Here is a 20,366-nt window from a genome sequence, read left to right on the forward strand (position 1 = left end):
TTAGTAAAAAATACAGACAACTAGCTTCTCAGTCTTTCAAGAGGGCAATCTGGCAATTTATCTCAAAGCCTGCTCTCACCCTGAGAGCTAGCGCTGCCAGGCACACTCGGTAATCAGTCACCGGTGTGTGCTTCAGAGACGTGCATTGCAATTCTGTTTACAACAGAGGGAAACTGTAAATAACCTCTATGTCCAACAATAGGGGATTGGTTAAATAAATTATGACTCACTCATACATTAGGACACTGGACAGCTATTAAAAATTATGTTTCTGGAGTGTTCCCCTCGAGGCTCAGTGGAAACGAATCTAACTATTCATGAGGATGCAGCCTCCTCGATCCCTGGCCTCACTCCCTCAGTGGGTTAAGGATCCCGTGTTGCTGTGAGCTGTGGTGTAGGTCGAAGGCGTGCCTCGGATCTGGTGTTGCTACAGCTGTGGGGTAGGCCCGCAGCTGCTGCAGCTCCAGTTCGACCCCACCTGGGAACTTCCATATGCTGTGAGCGCTGCCCTAAAAACACAAAAACAGAAACAAACAAACAAGAAATGATGCTGCTGGAGGATTTAATGGCAAAGAAATGCTGCTAAGAAGATAAGGGCAGTTTCTAGGACAATTCTAATTTCCTGTTTTGATCTGCCGATTTTTAAATTTATTTTTTACAAACCTACGTTTGTGATATCAGATATTACATATGTGAAATAACCACCAAAAAATAAATAAATAAATAACTTTTCCACTTAATAGAGAAGGAGAAGTAATAAAGATACAGCCTCCGGTCCTTTCCTTTCCACTGACAAATCACAGGGCTTTCAGCAGTCACTAATCCATTTGGGGCTCGGTTTCCTCATCTGTAAACCAGGAACAGTAAACACCTCCCTTACCTTAGACCTGCAGAGAAGGTTAACAGCACAAGGGGATAAATAAACTCTCTTTAGATGCGTTATAGGCTATTTTGTTATGTTACTGTTGTTTTGGAAACTCTGCTGTCAAACTTACCAGGGAAAAGTGAACTTCTCAGCTCCAGGTGACAAACGAGAGCGCGCACCCTGCCCGCATCTCTCTGCCAGTGAACTCTAACACCCTCTCCTAGAAGCCCCCCGGCCCACCCGGAGGGGCGGCTCCCTCCTCCGCTTCCAGGACAGGTCCCTCCTGACACACAGCATCGCCCCACGGGCTGCCTCCCCTCACCTGCCGGGGGGCTTCCTACCTCCTACCTTCCCTCGGGCAGGAACCCAGCACCTCTCCCTCTGGTCACATCAACTTCTCGAGGACCAGCGGCAACAGACAAGTGAAAAAGGGTGGTGTCCCCCCAGGCGCAGGGGTTTCTCAGCCTTGGGGGTGGGACCGCTGTCTACGGCGGAGCCTGTCCTGTGCTTTGGAGGATGTTTCACCACCTTCCTGACCTGAACCCACTCAATTCCAGAAGCAACTCATTCCCCTGCTAGGCTGTGACAACGGAGATGTCTCCAGAAACAGTCCCCCATCGAGAACCCACTGCACCCAGCGAGAAAGGCACCACTGTGCTGCCCCTAATGGGCGCGGCCTCTAAGTGGCAGGCACCCACCTCCAACAGACGATGGTCCTGGAGGGTGTGCTGGTGCCAGAGCCCCAGCCAGCACCTCGGAGACTGAAGGGGGGGGGTGACAGGGAGGGCGCCCCTCCCTCCTTCCGGGCCCCCTTCTCAGCCGGGAGCTAAGGGGAGGGGATGCTCCCCCCGCCGCAACCCGGGGCCTATTTGCGTCTCCTCTGAGAGCATGTTCTGGAAGCGCTACAGAGCGAGCGTGAAGATCTTTTGTGAGATTACTTATCTCGGGCGCATGTCACTTTTTCAGCACCATAAAGCTGAAATACTTGAAATAGATGTCACTACATTTGTCATGAACTGACATGGCCAATTAATATTACAAATTCACCATGGAGAAACGCTCCCAGCTCCCAAGGTATAAACTGCTGAACATCACAATTTCATCTTGTAACAATGGGCCAACCTTGCCAGGGCTATAAATACGACCAAGTGCAGCCTGATTAAATGGTACAAGTGCTGCTCCCTGGGAGTCGCTTTCCAGGTGACACTTGCGCTGCACCTCAAGTTACCAGGGGCCACCCGTGTCTTGGCCACGGAGGATGTCCTTTCTTTCCAGCTTTCTTAAGAGAAGAAGTTGGCTGCTGCACACTCTGTCATTCTGTCTCCTCAGAGCTGGCATCGGCCTGCTCGTGATATGACATGAAAGACTCTGGACGTGGGCTGTCCCGAGCTACAGTGCCATTTAGCTGGCTGGGTTGCTGCTTTTTCTTTCTCTTTTTTTTTTTTTTTTTAAATTAAGTGATGTCACGGCCAAACTCTTGCTCCTAACAAGGCCCAGCTGGGCCCTGGCCCTGGAGAAATGCATGTTGGCAGTGAACTGGGGACTGGCCTCCCTCGACCTGCCCAGGGGCCAGTCCCCCCCCTCCCCACCACCCCCACTTCCTGGGCCTCTGGGAGCAGGCCAGTTTCTTTTCCAGGGGCCATTGTGGCCACTGAGAGGGAAGAGGCCATCGTTCCAAGTCACAGAAAGATATTTTTGGTGATTTGCAAACACTCTCCATTCACCACTGCAAAGGGAATGCATCTAAAGTGAATTCCACCGGCCGCTTTAGGAGCTCAAGGCCCTGCCTGGCTTTCCTTCCTTGGCAGAAGTTGCCAGCTCCAGCCCTGTGGCTTTAGTTCTCGAAGTTGTCAGCTTGGAAGACAGAGGGAGCATTAAGGGAAGAGATTATGTATTAAGGAAAATAAGCAGTGGCCTATAAATTACCTCAAGTGAATAAACAAAGTCTGCCTTGGAAATAGGCTTCTGGGGGAAGGTGAGAGCGATACACGGGAATGTATGAAATCGGAGAGAAATGTGTCAAAAACAAATTACAAACCTTCCCGATGCAGGATTACACATGAATGGATGGTAATAACCACGCCATCAGTCACACCCCAACGTGTGCGCTGCGGCTTCATCTCACCACCCAGCGTCAGCTCTCAGGTCATTAATGAGCAGCCGCGGTTCTGGAGAGCAGAACAGGAGCGGGACCGGAGGATGCTGGTTCTGCTTCCATCACGTGATTCATTTCCTGATCGACTTCTCTTTTTCTGCCCTCGTGTTGCTAAAAATGACTTCTGAAGAAAAACAAAGAGCCTTCTTTCAAAAGGAAAAGCTCCAAGTCTGTGCTCTCAGAGTTCACCAGCGATACACAGAGGAGACTGCGTCCCTCAAAGAGACTTAATTAAAGGAACTTACTCGCTCCTTTACACCTAACACCAGGAAACAGCTACGAGAAGTTTTCTGTGTTAACACCACACTTTCCCTTCTTCTCCCCTCGGTAGCGGCATCTCTCTGTTTCATGAGAGCTGAACCACTCCACACAAAGAAGAGTTTACTCCAATACAAACAGAAATTATAGGAAGTATAAAAACCCCACTAAACCCTTTAATCTCTAACTTTCCAAGCAGGTGAATTAATAGAGAGGACAGTCGAGATTTATTTCCTCTAAGCTCCAACAGTAAAGAGTGTTTCAAAGTCATTCTCAAAGCTCTGGAGATTTTTCAAATCCAAATGAACCAAGCTTAACTCTGTCGTGAGATATATAATAAAACCGACTCCAGGATTCACCTCCTTAAAGGTATAGGGTACCTTTGGATAAGAGAAAATGAAATCACAGCATTCAAACATATGTGGCTCTAATAGTTAAAAATTTCGACTAAGGGTTTCTTGCTTCAAGCATAAACCCAAGCTCCTCAATGGATGATGTGAATCTTAATTTTAAAATGAGCCCAAAAAGCAATTAACTAGAGTGTACACCAGATGAAGGGAACAAAGTATATGCACGTTTACCTGTAAGAACAGTGTCCCCTACCCTGTAATTCCGGACACATCATCATCACATGCATTCGAGCTCAGAACTGCCAGAAGGTCCCTTATTCTTCTTGATCCTTGTCACAGCACCTCCTGGAAACTGCTTGTTATGTAAGAGAAGGTGTAAATGGTTTTCTTGTCCCTGAATTTCTTGTCTTACATAAGACAACACTAAGCATATTTCAAATAAAAGAGTTACAATTATCAATAGCCATGTCAAAGATTAAATACCCAAGCTGAGACAGCCGAGTTAAAAAAGATGATAAACTAAAACAGAAAGCTTTGATTTTTCTAGGTAGGGTCTGAAAGGATACTGTTGAAAAAAAGCAAAAGAAGAGTCAGGAGGCCTTTGGGGATTATGGAGTACCAGTCATTCGGTAACACAGTTAGGACCAAAAAAAAAAAAAAAAAAGTTCGTCAGATGTTTGTTTTACACTGTAGCAATTATCCAAGCTGAATAAACAAGTGGGCTCTGAAAGGAAGGTTTTGGAGGAAGGTGAGAAGTGTATGCACAGCTAAGTGAGGTCAGAACGATGCCAGGTAATTTATTGTGCTGAAGTGGAAGCATCCATGACGAGAATGGCCTTCGGACCATGTCAGATTCATCAACATCCCACAGGAGGCCCAAGAAATGGAACTCACGACTCCACATCCCAACACCTTCTAGACACCACCGGATAAAGGATGTGAGTGCGTGTCCTGAATAAACATGAGCAATGACCAGGCACTGCCAGACATGTCAGAGACGTATAATCCACTTTAAATTAATTTTGAATTCATCAAAACACACTTTGCAAAGTAACTTACTGACAATGATTCCAGAGACGCTTAAAAAATATATTCGAGCTTTGCCGAGATACAGTTCCCAGACTGTATCATTTAGCCAATTAACGTGTACAGTGGGGGAGAGAGTCTGAGATGAACAGATGCTCGCTACTATGGATAAACGAGATAAACAACAAGGACCTACTGTAGAGCACCGGGAACTATGGCCAGTACCCTGTAATAACCTAAAATGCAGATGAATCTGAAAAAGGAGGTAACTGAATCACTTTGCTGTACACCTGAAACAAACACACTATAAATCAATTCCACTTCAATTAAAGCATAATAAAGTATGCGATTAATGGGTTCTTAGCATAAGCACAAATAAGTGAGAACATCACCAATGTCAAGAGAAAAGAAGAGAAAATACACGAGAAGAGGCACACGTTCTTGGGGGGCGCATTCCTCGGACTTCGTTGTTGTTGGGTTTCTCATGATTTCCCGTGGTAAAAGAGCTCCATCCGCCTGGCTGCCAAATAAACTCTCTTCCCAAATAAAGTGAGAGCGGGCAAGAGAAAAACTGCTCATTCGCAAAACGGAGACTCACCGAGTTAAAAAATTAAGTTGTACAGATCAGAAATGTAATCATAGGAGACAAGCTCTGAGAGTTTTTCAATCACTGTGGGGCTGCATCAATTTAAAGTCATGTTACATTAAAGAGAAAAACGTCTCCAAGAGTCTCCCTGTGTCACTTTAGATTAGATTTGTTGTTGTTATCAGGCTGTGCATTTTGTCGGCTTTATTTTACATTTTAAAGATATTGCTTAATGCCCATAAATAAGAAACGTCACCTATGACTTGTTCTCAGCCACCCAGGGAATAGGAGACAGCACAAATTAACACAGAGAATAAAACCTCATGTCCGTCAAGATTCGTATTAACTAACTCCACATCCAGTGATTTTAACTCCGTTCCCCTTAATTGAAGAGTTATACAAAAAAATCAAGCTGTGGTCCACTTCCCTTCACCTGTCCTACCACGTAGGAGGCAAGTGGACAGTCCCATCCAGTTTGTCTCAATGTCTCGTCAAGTGCGACTTCCTTCATCTCGCCAGGCTCTTGTTAAAGGGTCTATGAGTTTAATCCTGGGCTCCCAGGGCTTCTAAACATCAGGATGCATAAAAGTGACACTTCACCAATTTAAGTGATAAGTTTTCAAATTGTGAGGCATCTAATTGTAACAATAAATTCCCTTTGCTTTCCTCCATGGCCAGACATCTGTATCTTTAACAAACAAAAGTGGCAGTTTAAAAACAATTAGACTCTGCAACCCTCGCGGATAAATGTCAGTCTCCACAGACGGCACGTAACTCGGAAGTGCGTCTCCACGTCCTGGCCCACGCAGGCCAAGCACATGCAGAGTTAGGGGAGGCCCTGGCCTGGAAGTAACGCCTTGCTCGCTTTGCTTTCTGGGGTGGAGATGGAGGTGCACATCCAAACAACAACAGAGGAAACTTGAAGGCCTCACCGGGACGAAGACGAATGCAGCAACGGCATCACTACGCACTCTCTTTTCCCTTAGAAGCAGGAGAGTGGACGGCGTACTGGTGGGCAGTACCATCGGATAAAAGGCTGTTTGCCAGCTCCCACATTCCAACCCTCACACCCACCAACGAAGGGCCACCTAGTGACAAGGACATGAAGCACACACAACGAAGGACAAGGGTGGTGGAAAACTCGAGGGGCCTGGATAGGAATGGGCCTCTGCTTCCCACGGAAATACAAGAAGCTGGCATCTGGGTTCTGCACTGGCTCTGAGCTGCCAAGGGCATGAAGTCTGCAAGGATCTCTGAGGGTCACGGACGATGCTCCACTTCCGGCTTATATGCTGACTTCAGAACCTGCCCCTGCAGGCGATGGGTCTCCAGGGCCTTCGGGGCAGACAGAATTATTTATCCCTGTCTCCCTATACATTAAACACCCTTTCCTGGGAGGTGAGATAACTGTGTGCCGAACGAATGGGCAAGTCTTATATTTAACGTTTCAAGCAGGTAAGCAACACTTCACACGACAGCCAATCAGAGATTTCTCTTCTGAGCCCCCATTAATCTCTCTGGTCTCTATTAAGGTCGGAAGCTCAGAACCCGGCAGAACAGTCTAGTGAGGCTCTGATTGCGTCAGGAGGATCAGGCTCCACATGGCAGGGCAGTGTTCTGTCCCTGGTACTGCTCTGGCCCCTGTGATCGTTCAGGGACCTTTATTCATTATCTGCTGCTCAAATAAAGGCTATTGCCTCCTTGTCTACTGCCTCCTCTTACATCTTTCATTTGTTTTTGTTTTTTCCTTTTTTTCCCAACCAAGGTCATACCTATATAAACACTGTTTCTACCAACCAAGTGTCCTCACTTTGGGTACCATCTATCCTCTCTACGCACCCTTGGAGGCAGGGAGGGAAGTTAGGACGAAGCACGAAGGCAGCACTGGATTTGTATTACTGTGTCTGAGCAGCAAGATGCCAGCTCAGCAGGGCGGGCAGAACAATCCCACTCCCAAAGGCGTCCAAGTCCTGGTCCTCGGAACCTGAGAATACAGGTCAGGCGGCAAAAGGGATTCCGGATGCAGGTGAAATTAAGGTTGCCTATCAGCTGAACTTAGAGCAATGACCTTGGATTATCGAGGTGGGCCAATGGAAGCACAAGGGGCCTGAAAGGTGGAAGGAGGTGGCAGAAGAGGAGTGTCGCAGGAAGACATTCAGTAAAGAGAACGGCACCTTGCTCGCTGGGGCCACGGCCAAGGAATGGGGCAGCTAGAAAGGCAGGGAAAGAGATTCTCCCTGGAGCTTCCAGAGGGAATGCAGCCCAGCTAACACCTCAATCCCAGCCCAGTGAGGCCCGTGTCAGACTTCTATCCTGCACAACTGTAAGAGAATAAATGCCTGGAGTTCAGCTGCTGAGTTTGTGCTAATGTGTCACAGCAGCAAGAAGAAACTAATACGACTACAACGGGTATAAGGGGTGTAAGTCATCAGTCAAGCCACTGGTTTGCTGATCTGCCAGTCTCCAAGCAAATGGATCATCTGCTTTAAAATAATTAGGCCACACTTTTGGGGTCAAAATGATTTTTTTATCGTCTTTATTACTTTTGTCATGGGTGGAGGTGACAGTGACAGGCTCATGGCAGCAAGCACCGAGTACGTGGTGATTTGCAGGGCTTGTCATCAAACCCTGACACAGACCCCAAGAGGTAAGAGCAATTACGAACCACATTTTAAAGATGGGGAAACAAGTTCAGAGGGGTCTGGCACCTGGCCAAAGACCACAAAGGGAGGGACTGGCGGGGCCTGGACATGAACCCTTCAGTCTGACCTTGAAAACACTCAAAAACACTCAGAGGCTTCTGGCAAGAGCAACAGCAGTGACCTTGGGTGACTAGCCTGTGGCAGGGATAGGGATCCTGAGACCCAAGGGTCTGTGAGGTCAGCATGAAAGATAGCAGACAGGCAAGGGGGCTCTGATCAGCCAGCTGCCCCCCCCCCCAGCCCACTGGCCACAACTGGGGGGGACAGCCCAGCCACCAGTTTCGGCAAGCACAAGAGCCAAGGGAGGCTCAGAGCAAAGCATGACACGTCGATCAGCTCCTGCTCTGTGGCAGTGGGGCCTGTCCCTCACACCCCGGACAGGTCTCAGACAGCCTCCTGAAACTGCCCTGGGGGCCCCAGAGGCCCTGAGGTCTCTGGAGCTTGTCACTCAGGCACCGAATACACTTAGTCTAATTGGATATTATTCCTTCTTTATGAAGCCAAGCAGGTTGTTACCTGGTTCCCTGGGTGAGACATTTGCAGCTTCATTCTGCAATTATGTGTCCCTGGTATTTGTCATGGCACAGAAGGGAAATCTCTGTGTCGCTGGTCCCCAATGTCATCTTTTCCTACTGTTTAAAACGTAGATGCTACGCTAGGTCTTTTTTAATCTGTGAGTGCTTTTCCATCCTCGACAGAAGGAAGACAAAAAAAAAAAAAAAAACCTGGATATCCAACCAATTATTTTCTAACCCACATTAAAAATAGATGCCATCTCCATCGAAGCTGTGGCTATCGTGAGGACTGCTCACATTTGTCCTGGCCCTTCGATTCTCTGGGGACACACAGTAGGACTGCTCTTTCCCGTGCTTCTCAAGTCAGGCGTGGCTGTGGACTTATTTTGGCCAATGAACTGTGGCTGGAAGCACTACTTCTGGGTGAAAGCTTCACAATGTGGCACTTGCTTGCCACATCCCCTTCCCTCTCCAGAAATACAAGAGGCACATGTACGAGACGGTGCCGAGGTCAGCCCAGGTCCCTGAGTGACTTGAACAGGCAGAGCCCCTCTTCCTACTGGTCAGCTGTCATGAGTGAGAAATAAACTCACTGTGTAAAGCCACTGAGATCTGGGGATGTTTGTTACTGCAGCACAACCTAGTACGGCCCAACTGGTAAAAGCCCTTATAAAAGTTCCACCTCCTTGTCATGAAGTAAGCCTTCTGTTTTGCCCCCAAACGTATGGGACTGCTCCTGAGTTATCAGAGGTGGGCCAGGCAGGCGCTGGAGGCTGTAAGATCTAGCCTGAGTCTAGCATCCTTTCTGGCTCCACCCCCTCTCGTTCTGCAGCACACCCTCTTTTTTGGACCTAGTCCATGTTCATGGAGCAAAAATCTGGACCTCACTCTTCTCACCACCTCATCTTGAGAGAGTTACAAGCAGACTCACCCATATTTCAATTACAAAACGCAAATCCAGTCAGCCCATCAGGCCTCCTGGGGCTTTCTCGGATCCAGCATGAGCCACACGTGGGTCAAGGACGGGGTCATTCCTCTGCCTCCCCCTGGAAAACCACCACGAATCCCCATCCTTTCAGAATGCCTCCACGATGGCTTCCTCTGAGGGGACATCTTTTCCTACCAACCTGCAGTGACCAACCTCTGCCCTCGGGGAAGAAATCAACACACTCCTTTCTCCAGCGAGTCAGGCTTCCCCCCGTGATGGTGTCTGACGGCCAACGAAGCAGAGCCGAACCGTTCTCGGTGCTGTGGCCAGAGGCTCCACTCTGGACCAAGGTCAGTACCCCTGCTGAGTGCCTCGCCAGGAAGGGCCGTTCATAGCCCCGATTCCCAAGCAGGATGCCCACCTGCTGGCTGCCCTCTCCCATCTTTCCCAAACAAACCCCCCAAAGAGAACATGGTCAAATACACAAAGCTGCCATGATCACCAGCTAGGGACCTGGCACACGCTACTGCTAAAGGCCACTGTACACTCAAGCTCAGCGGGGTTAGACGGCAGTCAACGGCAAAACTTGGATTTGAACCAGGTTTTGCGACACTGAGCTCATGCCCCTCCCATGCCCCCAGACTTCCGTCCCTCCACCTTTTCTCTGTCCCCTTCTCCCTGCCGGGAAGAGCCTCGCCAAGGACGGTGCCCTGCCAAGCCTTGTTCCTGTTTTCCCCATCGGCCATCAAACATCACCCAGACCCACTCTGAAGTCTTCCTGCTGGATGCCCTTTCCCACAGTGTTGGGGTCTCACTGTCCGAGGCTCTAAGAAAACACCGGAGGACTTCGCGGCTTAACCAGCAGATACGCTTCTCCCGGTTCTGGAGGATGGACGTGCGCAACGAAGATGGGAATGGACCCCGCTCCCGGGGCGCGCCCCTCCCTGGCTCACAGCCGGCCACCCCCTGCAAACAGCTCACACGGCCTCTCCTCCGGGAGCGCCTGGGCGGAGGAAGCGCCCTCTCTTCCTCTTCTTCTCAGGACACCAGTCACCTGGTGGGCACGCTCATGACCTCCTCTCACCCTCATCACCTCCCGAAGACCCCACCTCCAAACGCCGTCACCCTGGGGGGCTAGGGCTCCGACACATGAGTTCAGGGGAGATACAAATATTCATCCCGTGCCCGTCGATACCGGAGGGAGTGTGCTCGTTCAAGGCACAGAGTCTCGCTGCCTACTTTTTCTAAGTTCCCAAGGTGCCACTCTCTGCGCCTCCTAAGACCTCACAATGCCGCAAGGGCAGCGGCGGTGGCAGCGACTGCCGACATCCACAAGCGCTTTCCAGGTGCCAGGTACTCTAGTAAGCAGTTCACCTGCGGGACCTCTATCTGTTCTACGCTGCACCACACGCATCTCTCCCTTTCTGCTCACATGTCACCTCACTACCAAAGACTGCCCCCCCCAACCCTGACCAAAGCAGTGCTCAGAACACATATCTGAGAAATGAAGGAATGAAGCCCTTCAAAGCCATGTCCATGGACTCCTTGTGATGTGTGAGTCCCTGGCAAGGGCCCTGAAAAGACTCTGGCGGCTCCATCGTGGCCTTCCTGAGAAGGAATACCCACCCACCCCCTCTGAGGAGACTGACAGCACTGGGGGACTCATGGGGCCCCATCGTCTTCCCCGGAGCCAGGCCAGGGCCAGAATCAGAACCCCAAATAAATGCCTTTCAGCCCTGCAGCCTCTCAGTATGAAGAGCTCAAGTATCTTTAATCAAACGTTAGAGCCTCAAATTGCCCACCATTCTAGAAATGCCTTCAGTTACTATGGATTTATCAGTGAAGAGAACGAAATAAAGAAAATTTGTTCTATAGTTAAAGCCAAGGCCACTTTATCCCAGATGTACTTAAATCACACAGCTCTTAACAGAATCTTTAACGATAAATACACTAAATTTGGTAGTAGGATAGATTAACTACAAAAGGAAATTAACACCGCCTCAGAGAATGGAGATAACATATTAAACCAGTGATAGGCTACTTTTGAGAATTCTAACTGGGTAGACCTAACATTTTTAAATGGATATTAGAGATGATGAACTATGATTTGGCCACCCTCTGAAAATGCAAATGAATCTACACTGACTGGGGAAGAAGGGGGAAATCTCACATTATATAAGGTTATATAGAGCCTTCACTAAAACCTTTAAAACAAGCCCCCGGATGACGCCTTAGGAAGTAGGTTCTGGGGACTCAACGCCAAGAGACTGCGGTGTTGAGTTCCTTTATGAACATGTGTGTCCAGGATTTCAGCGGTGGGTCAACCAACGCTTGCTTTCCCAAGAGCCCGGCAGTAACAACACACATTTTCGGGGCTTTGTCAGGAGGCCTGTTGGCGTGTGCTCCAAAGCAAACTGACAGCCTCACGACGCAGGACATTAAAAATCCTCGGCCGTATCGACTGCCTCAAGCCGAGGCTTCCCCGTTAAATACAGCACAGCTCAATTAACAGCTTTTCAATATACAATTTAATTTTTCTTTCATCTTGATCCACAGCCTGGCTCAAAATGAGGAATGTTAGAATAGATGTACTTTGAATATTGAAGGCAGTCTTTATAAATAAACCCATCACACTTGTAATGATTTCTGTCATAACACGACAGAATAGATGAAGCTCAGCGCCGGGCACTTCTGCTCACACGTCATTTTTCCAACATCACCAGAACCTACTTTTTTTTCCTTCTTTTTCTTTTGACTTTGCTCTAATACTTTTTTCTACTTATCTCTGAATGGCATTCTACTGGAAAAAGTTTGTCCTTTTCTTTCCCTCTTCCCGGTGTGACAATTCTCTGGAAAGAATGAAGAAAATGACTCTTCTGTTACTTACATGGAAGGAATGTAACTTATAAATGAATTATGAAGGTCTTAGCCTTGGAAAGACATACATATTCCATCATAAATGGGATCCATGACACTTACTCCACATATAGTATTTATGTTTAGACATGATTATTCACGGTTTTTGGAAGTTCAGCAAGCCCATACTTATAGAAGCAAATCCAACACTCTCCTTTAACCTGTAAGGCACAAAAGAGAATGTACCAAAGGCACTCCCAATTGACCCTGCACACAGATTCTCTCCCTGGAGGGAGGTATTAAATTTACAAAGGACCCTGTGAATCCAGTGATTTCTCAAAGGCATATAACACGGTATTCAAATAGCCCCGTGTACTCGCTGTTGTTCAAAGAGAAAGATGTGTTGGAGTTTCCATCGTGGCTCAGAGGTAACGAAACTCACTAGCATCTATGAGGATGAGGGTTCGATCCCTGGCCTCGCTGAGTGGATTAAGGATCCAGCACTGCCCTGAGCTGTGGCGCAGGTCGCAAACGCAGCTCGGATCCTGCATCACTGTGGCTGTGGTGTAGGCCAGCAGGTGCAGCTCTGATTCAACCCCAGCCCTGGAACTTCCATATGCCACAGTTGCGGCCCTAAAAAGACAAAAAACAAAGAGGAAGATGCTTTGCTCTAAACCAACGCAGAGTCTTTTGTTTAAATGCATTCATGAAGAAAGTGAGCCTGACCACATTCAACTCCTTGGCTAGAAGCAGGGTAGCACTGATGTGGATTTCTCACCGTCTTTTTGAGCTGGGGTGAGGAGAGAACAACGGCCTTCCCTGGTAGGCTAATAAACCCTGGGGAGACCAGTGACATAGGCCAGGCCCTTTCCCATCAAACTGGTCCTGTGCGTCAGACTGCAGAGGCAGATGTGCTGCCAACCTGAGATCTCGGGGAGCACCATGGCCACGTCACGATGACAGAGAGGCTTATTTAAAAGTCACTGGTTTTAACACAGTGTATTTGATTTACACATTGTAATTTATATCTTACTTTAAAAAAATACATTTCAGATTTTTTGACTGTCTGTCTCTGTAATGTAAACAGAAATTACACATAAATGTGTGTGCATGTGTGTACGCACACACACATACAATCATCCAAAACAGAAAATGACAAAACTACCCATATTTTAAACACCCTCCTTCTATTCTTAAGTCTTCTTTCCCCGATGCCGTACTGCTACTCATGTAATTCAGAGGGAACTAAACAAAAGCTGTAAGAGACTTTTTAATTGTCAGAGATAGAGCACTTACAATTTGTAGTAATTAACCTAGTCATTATTTCAAATCAGAACATTAATTGGTAGGTTCGCAAAATGTGCAGCATTGCAAAATTTAAAATAAACATTACAAAGATATCATTTACAATTAATCTATATTTACCACTGAAGTGAGCTTCAAACTATATTTCTTTCTATTATGCTTTTATTGGCTACAGCACACAGTAAATGGGGTGTGTTATGTACAGCTTCCTAAACACCTAAATTTATAAAACCCAATTACATAAATTAATTAGGAATGAACACACACACTTATGCCTTTGTTTGCAACTCTAACATATTAAACATGACAAAATTAATAAGTATGCCCTAAAAGAAAAAAAATTGCCATGTATTCATTTTCCATAACAGATTTTTATGAGATTTAATTTGACTTATCTAGTCCTAAGGGTCATGATTCTTAATAAATATGCAGTTTCTCTCCATTTCATATATATGTAAGGGTAGGCTTTTACGGTTCCTCAAGGACCAAGAATGTATAAATTCAAGAGCAGTTATTCCACATCCAGAGACAGAAGGACAGAGAATAATTCAAATGCTATTCCTACCTTTCCTATCTCCTATGTTATTATCGAAGACAGTTTTCGGTAATTAAAGCAGTATACACACCAAATTAAGTGATGTGTCATCACTTAGCTTATCCTAAGAAACATCCATTAAAACAAGCTTAGTCTTAGCTCCAAAGAGGAATAAAATACTGACATATGATCAAGCCAAAGAACATGGCTGGAAACAGACAGAATTAAAAAAAAAAAAAAAAAAAAGGTGAGCCACTAAAAAATTTTAAATGCAAAAACCAGAACTCCCAAAATGCCTAATGTATTTTAAATAAATCGTTTAATCTTACAATGCTCTTGTTCAGAATGGTATTTCCTTGCACGGATAAGCTACAAGAAAATAGTCTGATTTTTTTTTTAAGGTGAAAGGAAAGAGTCTGGAATGGAAATGACCTCCCCGCTCGCCCGCATCAACGTGGATTCCTAACAGTTACATGCACACGCGCCCGCCACGTTTCCAGGTTCACAAACACAAGCGGGCAGGGGTATGGACTTGTACACGTCCGCGGACCGGGTTGAGGAGTCCTGGCTAGAGGAAAGGCAGGGATGCTGTGAAAGCAAAGGCTGCATCTGGCCTCTGTCCCACTACGGCTCCTGGGGATCAAAGGAGATTACTGGGGTCACAGAGCACTCCCGTGGCTCACACGCTGCTGGGGGCCCTGCCCCACCAGCTCTCACCTGCTGAGCAAAAGGAAGTCCCTCATCAGAACAACAGAATGCAGAGTTCTCAGGCGACCCCACAAGGCAAAGCACAGTCTATCTTTCAAAAAAAGGGGAGAGGGGGATCTTGTCTTAATTTTTATCGTACGAGGTCCTTTCCTAGGACGCTGCAGAGTATGAGAGAGCAGAAGGGAACAGGGTTCCAGGCTCACCCACACCTTCCATCAAGCCTCAGACCCCACTGCTCCATGTGGCTTTTTCCCAAGGGCCCCAGCTCAACCAGCCCAAAGCAATGCACTTCTGCCCGCCCTCCTCCTCCACCTGCACTCGCTACTGCAGTGGAAGGTGTCGCCATCCAAGCATCCCCTGGAAGCAGCCCACATCTCCGCCCTCCCTCTTTCACCATCCACTGCCCACCTCAACACCCACCTCTCTCACCTCTCTCCGAGGCACTCTCACCTCCCCATGCCCAATGCTCTTCCCTCTCCACAAGCCTTCAATGTTTGCTGCCAAGGGGTCTGTAAGAGACCCCAGGGCTACCCTCCACAGGCCAGGCTCCAAACGCTGCCAGAATCATCTTCCCCAATGCTCCCCAGAGCTGGAAAAACACCCTGCGTAGTTTTTAACCACCTCCCCAACCTCCATCCCACTTGCCTTTACTATGAAACCCAAACTCCTTAGGAAGGTATCCTGGCCCTGGGAGATGCTGGCCTTCATCACTGGCCACACCTCCATCCTCTGCCTGTGCTCCAGCTGCACTGAGGACCCAGGATCCTCCCAAACCTGCCTTTGCTTCCCTCCGTCTCCAGACCTCCACCCACCGGCCACTCTCTGACTACAATGCCCTTCTTAGCTTCTCTTCTCTTTGCTAACTCCTAGTAATTCTTCCACCTTCTCCCGCCAGGATGTGGGGGGGGCTGATTCTATGCCCCCTGCAGGCAGCCTGTGTGCACACTGGTCTCCAGCAACAGGTTTTATGTTTCCACTCTGACCCCTAAAATAGCATTATAATGCTACGAATAAAATAATGGCTCCTTTATTCATTCACTGACTCACCAACTATGTGGCGGGAGCTATTTCAGGAATTCGTGGCCCACACAACAGATTTCTTTGTGGAGTTTAAAGACCAAAAAACCAAAAAGCAAGTAAACCAGTAAGTAGCCAGTATCGGGAAAAGCTGGGCTATTTTTTTTAGGGGGGACCTATTCTAGAAATAGACAATGAAAAGGTGGGGCACCACTTTACATAGGGTATAAATATTCAATGACATATGGACTAATTCCAATTTCCTGGTACCCCAGTAGAGAGAATTTTTGTTTCCAATGAAATTTTATTTTTAAATTGTTGAAAGCCTGAATACATGTGGCTACAAAAATGTGCCTCAAACAGGAAGCTGATGTGACACACAGACCAATGATGAAGTCAATGGATTTCATAGTTATAACAAGGTCTAGAGAGCTTCTTTGAGGTTCAGTTCATGAAAATTTGACAAATTTAGCTGTGTTCCAACACCTAAAGCTCAAGGCAGACAAAGCTCAGTCCCAGTGACTTTAATAAGGCCTTGGAAGAGAAAGCAAACACAAGGATGAGGCTTCATCTGCGAACACACACCCAGGGCCTCAGACACACACCCAGGGCCTCAGGGCAGGGGATCGTGGAGGGAGGTCCCAGCCTCAGCAACTCTCCGGAGCCAGCTCTCTGAGCCCAGGCTGGGAAGGAAGAGGAGCCACCACAGTGCCCAACCGGGCTGCCAATCCAAAGCTACCGAGGTTCGGGGGGCATCCAGGAAAGTGGTGCCTCACCAAGTTTTGAGCCAGGCTGCTAGACCAGGACAGGGAAGAAAAGCTGGAAATGAATGGGAAAGGCGGGAGGGAAGAGGAGGCAAAGTGGAGAGAAAACAGAGAAAAACACCCGAAGAGAAGAGTGGAAAAGGAGGCCCTGCGGCAGGGGGCGAGGCACACAGGTGAGAAGCCAGCCCACGGGCGGAGCCGCATCCTCTGTCACCAGGTGGGACGAGAAGCCTCTTCCCAAAGGAACCGAACCGGGCTAGAAAACTATTAATGCCTACTTCTCGCGTGCACTTTTTCCACCTGCTACTAACCATAAAAGACGGTTTGTGCCTCGCCAGAGCTTTCTCTCCTCTCTGAGCTGGCGGGACATCGGACGCTGGGTGCAGTTAGAACAATGAGGGTGAGCTCCCGAGCACGCTCTCGCCACACCTTCCCATGTTTTCAATACTCCTACAAGCTTCACAGATTTTCCTTACACCCTCGGCCTGTGCCATGGTCCCCAGATAATGATGCTATATGAACTTTCCTTCTCAAAAAATGATTGTCTTAACAGATAAAACATTTGATATCTCATCGAAATTCCTTCCTGACTTGAGTAGCTGCAGAACAAAGGAAATACGCTGCCAAGTTGGGGGAAGCATTTTTACACCTTATGAGAAGAACATTTTACTGGGGTGTTTCCCAATAGTACAGTCCCCTCCATGCAGGATGGATCTCTAGAGGCATAATTAAAAACCAGAAAGGGTCATCCTGTTTTCAGCCCCGTTTTCCTTCTCACCCCTCTGGTGAGGCGTCTCCGCCTGGAAGGTGGGAGTCGATGCCTGCCTGTGAATCGTAGGCCTGGCTCCCTTGCAGCCCCTGCACACTCAGTGCTGCCCTCCCGGAACTGAATGGGGGGATCCCGTTCCCTCACCCCCCCATAACCCACCAAGGACGCACGTGGACAAAGCATCTCATCCAGAGGAGTGGGCAGGCCCCAGACAGCGAGCGAGCATGGTGACAGGGCCTGAAGGCATGAGGCCCCCACACCCTAAAACAAACCCAGTCCTCACAGAACACAAAGCCTCCCTCGGGCTTTGAACACCCACGTCAGATCTCGTGGTATGTGGATGAGCTGCGAAAAACCACATGGTGAAGACAAACCTCACGCAGTCACCCGAGAAGCCAGGGCCCCAGAGAGCGAGCAATCAGAAGGACGCCAGTACAACCGTGGCCTCAAAACACTGTCAGTGGAACCCTGCTAAGCACCTGGGCAACAGCACCTCAAGCCTGCATGGCAGCCGTGCAAGACAGATACTAAAAACTGTGTTTAACACGGGGGGAGCCGAGCCTCAGGGAGGGCAAAGGCTTTCAGCCAACCTTTACTTCTTTTTTTCTTTTTTTGGCTATGCCCACAGCATGCGGAAGTTCCCAGGCCAGGGATCAAACCCCTGCCACAGCCTGAGCTCTGCAGTGACAGTGCAAACATCCTTAACCCAAGGCGCCACAAGGGAACTCCTGAGAGACAACTTTTAAAGGCCTACTATGTGGAGAGGGAGCACAGTCAGAGGCTGAGGCAATGATCAGCAAACAGTGCTGCTGTCTCTCCTGTTCTGCCACCGACTCAATGTCTAGCCTTAGATACCTCTGGGCCAAAGATGTGGAAGCAACCTAAATGTCCATCGACAGAGGAATGGATTAAGAAGATGGAGTACAGGAGTTCCCGTCGTGGCTCAGTGGTTAACCAATCCGACTAGGAACCATGAGGTTGCAGGTTCGATCCCTGGCCTTGCTCAGTGGGTTAAGGATCTGGTGTTGCCGTGAGCTGTGGTGTAGGTTGCAGATGCGGCTTGGATCTTGAGTTGCTGTGGCTCTGGCGTAGGCCGGCAGCTACAGCTCCGATTGGACCCCTAGCCTGGGAACCTCCATATGCTGCGGGAGCGGCCCTAGAAAAGGCAAAATGACAAAAAAAAGAAGAACATGGAGTACATATACACAATGGAATACTACTCAGACGTAGCCAAGCATGAACAAATGCCATTTGCAGCAACATGGGTGGACCTAGAGATTCCCACACTCAGTGAAAGAAGCCAGAAAGAGAAGGACAGATACCATATGGTATCACTTACATACGGAATCAAAAAAAAAATAAAAAAATAAACCAAATGATACAGGGGAACTTACATACAAGACAGAAATGGACCCACAGATGTAGCAAAGAACCTTAGGGCTGCCAAAGGGGAGAGGAAGGGAGGGATAAGAGAAGCCCTTGGCAGCCACACAGACATGCTACTATACATAAACAGATAATCCCTTTAAGGCAGTGGGAACTCTACTCCGTACTGTGCAATAACTTGTAAGAAAAAAAGAATCTGAAAAAAAGGATGGATGACAGAATCACTCCGCTGTACGACGGAAAAGAATACAATATTGTAAATCAACTATATTTCAATTAAAAAAAAATTCCCTGGCAACACTCATGAACTTTAAAGGACAGACACTAAGAAACACATGATTGATGTTCATCCTTGCTGCCCCAACAGGCTGAGAAAGAAAATGAGGCTACACGTCAGTCACCGCGTCACTGGTGGCCGCTCTGAGAGCCGCTCACTCTGTAGGTCCATCAGTAATTCTTCTTCCCACTAGGAAATGCTCCTCCTGCAACTACTGCGCCTCCCGCCACTCCATGGATCATCCCATCCCACAGGCTGCGCCGTCCGTCCGTCCGTCGAGGACTTGGCTACAGGCAAGATCACAACCTAAATGCCCTCAGCTGCTTGAGAGCAAAGACCCTGCAGTCCAGAAATCAGCCTAAGAAGACCCTCCCAAGTGTGAGTCGGATCAACGAGGGGCGGATGGCAGGTGTACACAAGTGAGATGAGTCAGAACACAAGAAGGTCACCTTGTCAGGCTCCAAGTATCAGGTGGGTAGCGCTAAGGAGACTCAGAATCTGCACCCCTCATGCCTCTACTAAACTCGGGGCAAATCACAAGGATGGTCCAGGAAAGGGGGACCCAACATGCACACGGCTTCGTTGTCTGAGGGTCATGGCGAAGAACAGCAGCGAAGCAAACCAGAGCAGAGGCACGTTTGTTGGTCCTTGAGTAAGAAAGAGTTCTGCAGCCCTAGGGATGTAAATATTTATGGTTTCTCATCTTCTTGAATCAATTCATAGGTAATGCCCAGGGGGTTAATTACGGTTACACAATGGAATGGAAATGTAATTAACCAGGACAAAGTAGATGTGTCAGTGGCACCAGTTAGGCAGTGACGGGGAAAGACATGGAGGGACTGGCAGAGGCGCCAACAGCCTCATCTAAGTATGTACGACATTGAAGATATTGTCCAGAGCAGAAAACCAAATACACATACACACCCGCTCGCGTATGCACGAGTGTGGATATGTACACATGTGTATATACATAAAAAGTACAAAACATACAAAACATACACTATAAATATATAATACACAAAACCTAGAGTTAAAAAAATACAAAGGGAAGCAACAGCGATGCCTATTTAAAGTGGAATAAGTGAGCTAATAATAGCTTATCCACATCAACAGAAGTCACGAGCAAGTCCCTGAAACTAAGGGATCAAGAACCAAACTAACGAGATCAGCATGTTAAGATACAGGGAGCAGCCACTGTTCCAAGTGGCCGCCTCTGCTCACCCCTGTGAGATGGCATCCGGAAAAGCACAGGGCACAGTCTTTTTCTCCATCACTGTTCGCTGAGTGAATGAATGTGCAGACGAAAGCGGAGGCTAAGAAGGGCAAGAGGTGACTATTTGCCCTTTAAGTCCTCTGAACTCTCA

The 20,366-nt window shown here is 48.0% G+C and overlaps 1 protein-coding gene across 6 annotated transcripts in view; it reads right to left on the reverse strand.

The window, feature by feature from the left end:
- The window catches only part of WWOX (WW domain containing oxidoreductase), a 960,840-nt gene that overhangs the window by 843,484 nt on the left and 96,990 nt on the right, over nt 1–20,366 (reverse strand). The gene's annotated exons all lie outside the window — the stretch shown is intronic.

Source organism: Sus scrofa, chromosome 6, assembly GCF_000003025.6.
Source record: "Sus scrofa isolate TJ Tabasco breed Duroc chromosome 6, Sscrofa11.1, whole genome shotgun sequence".
Taxonomy (NCBI): Eukaryota; Metazoa; Chordata; class Mammalia; order Artiodactyla; family Suidae; genus Sus; species Sus scrofa.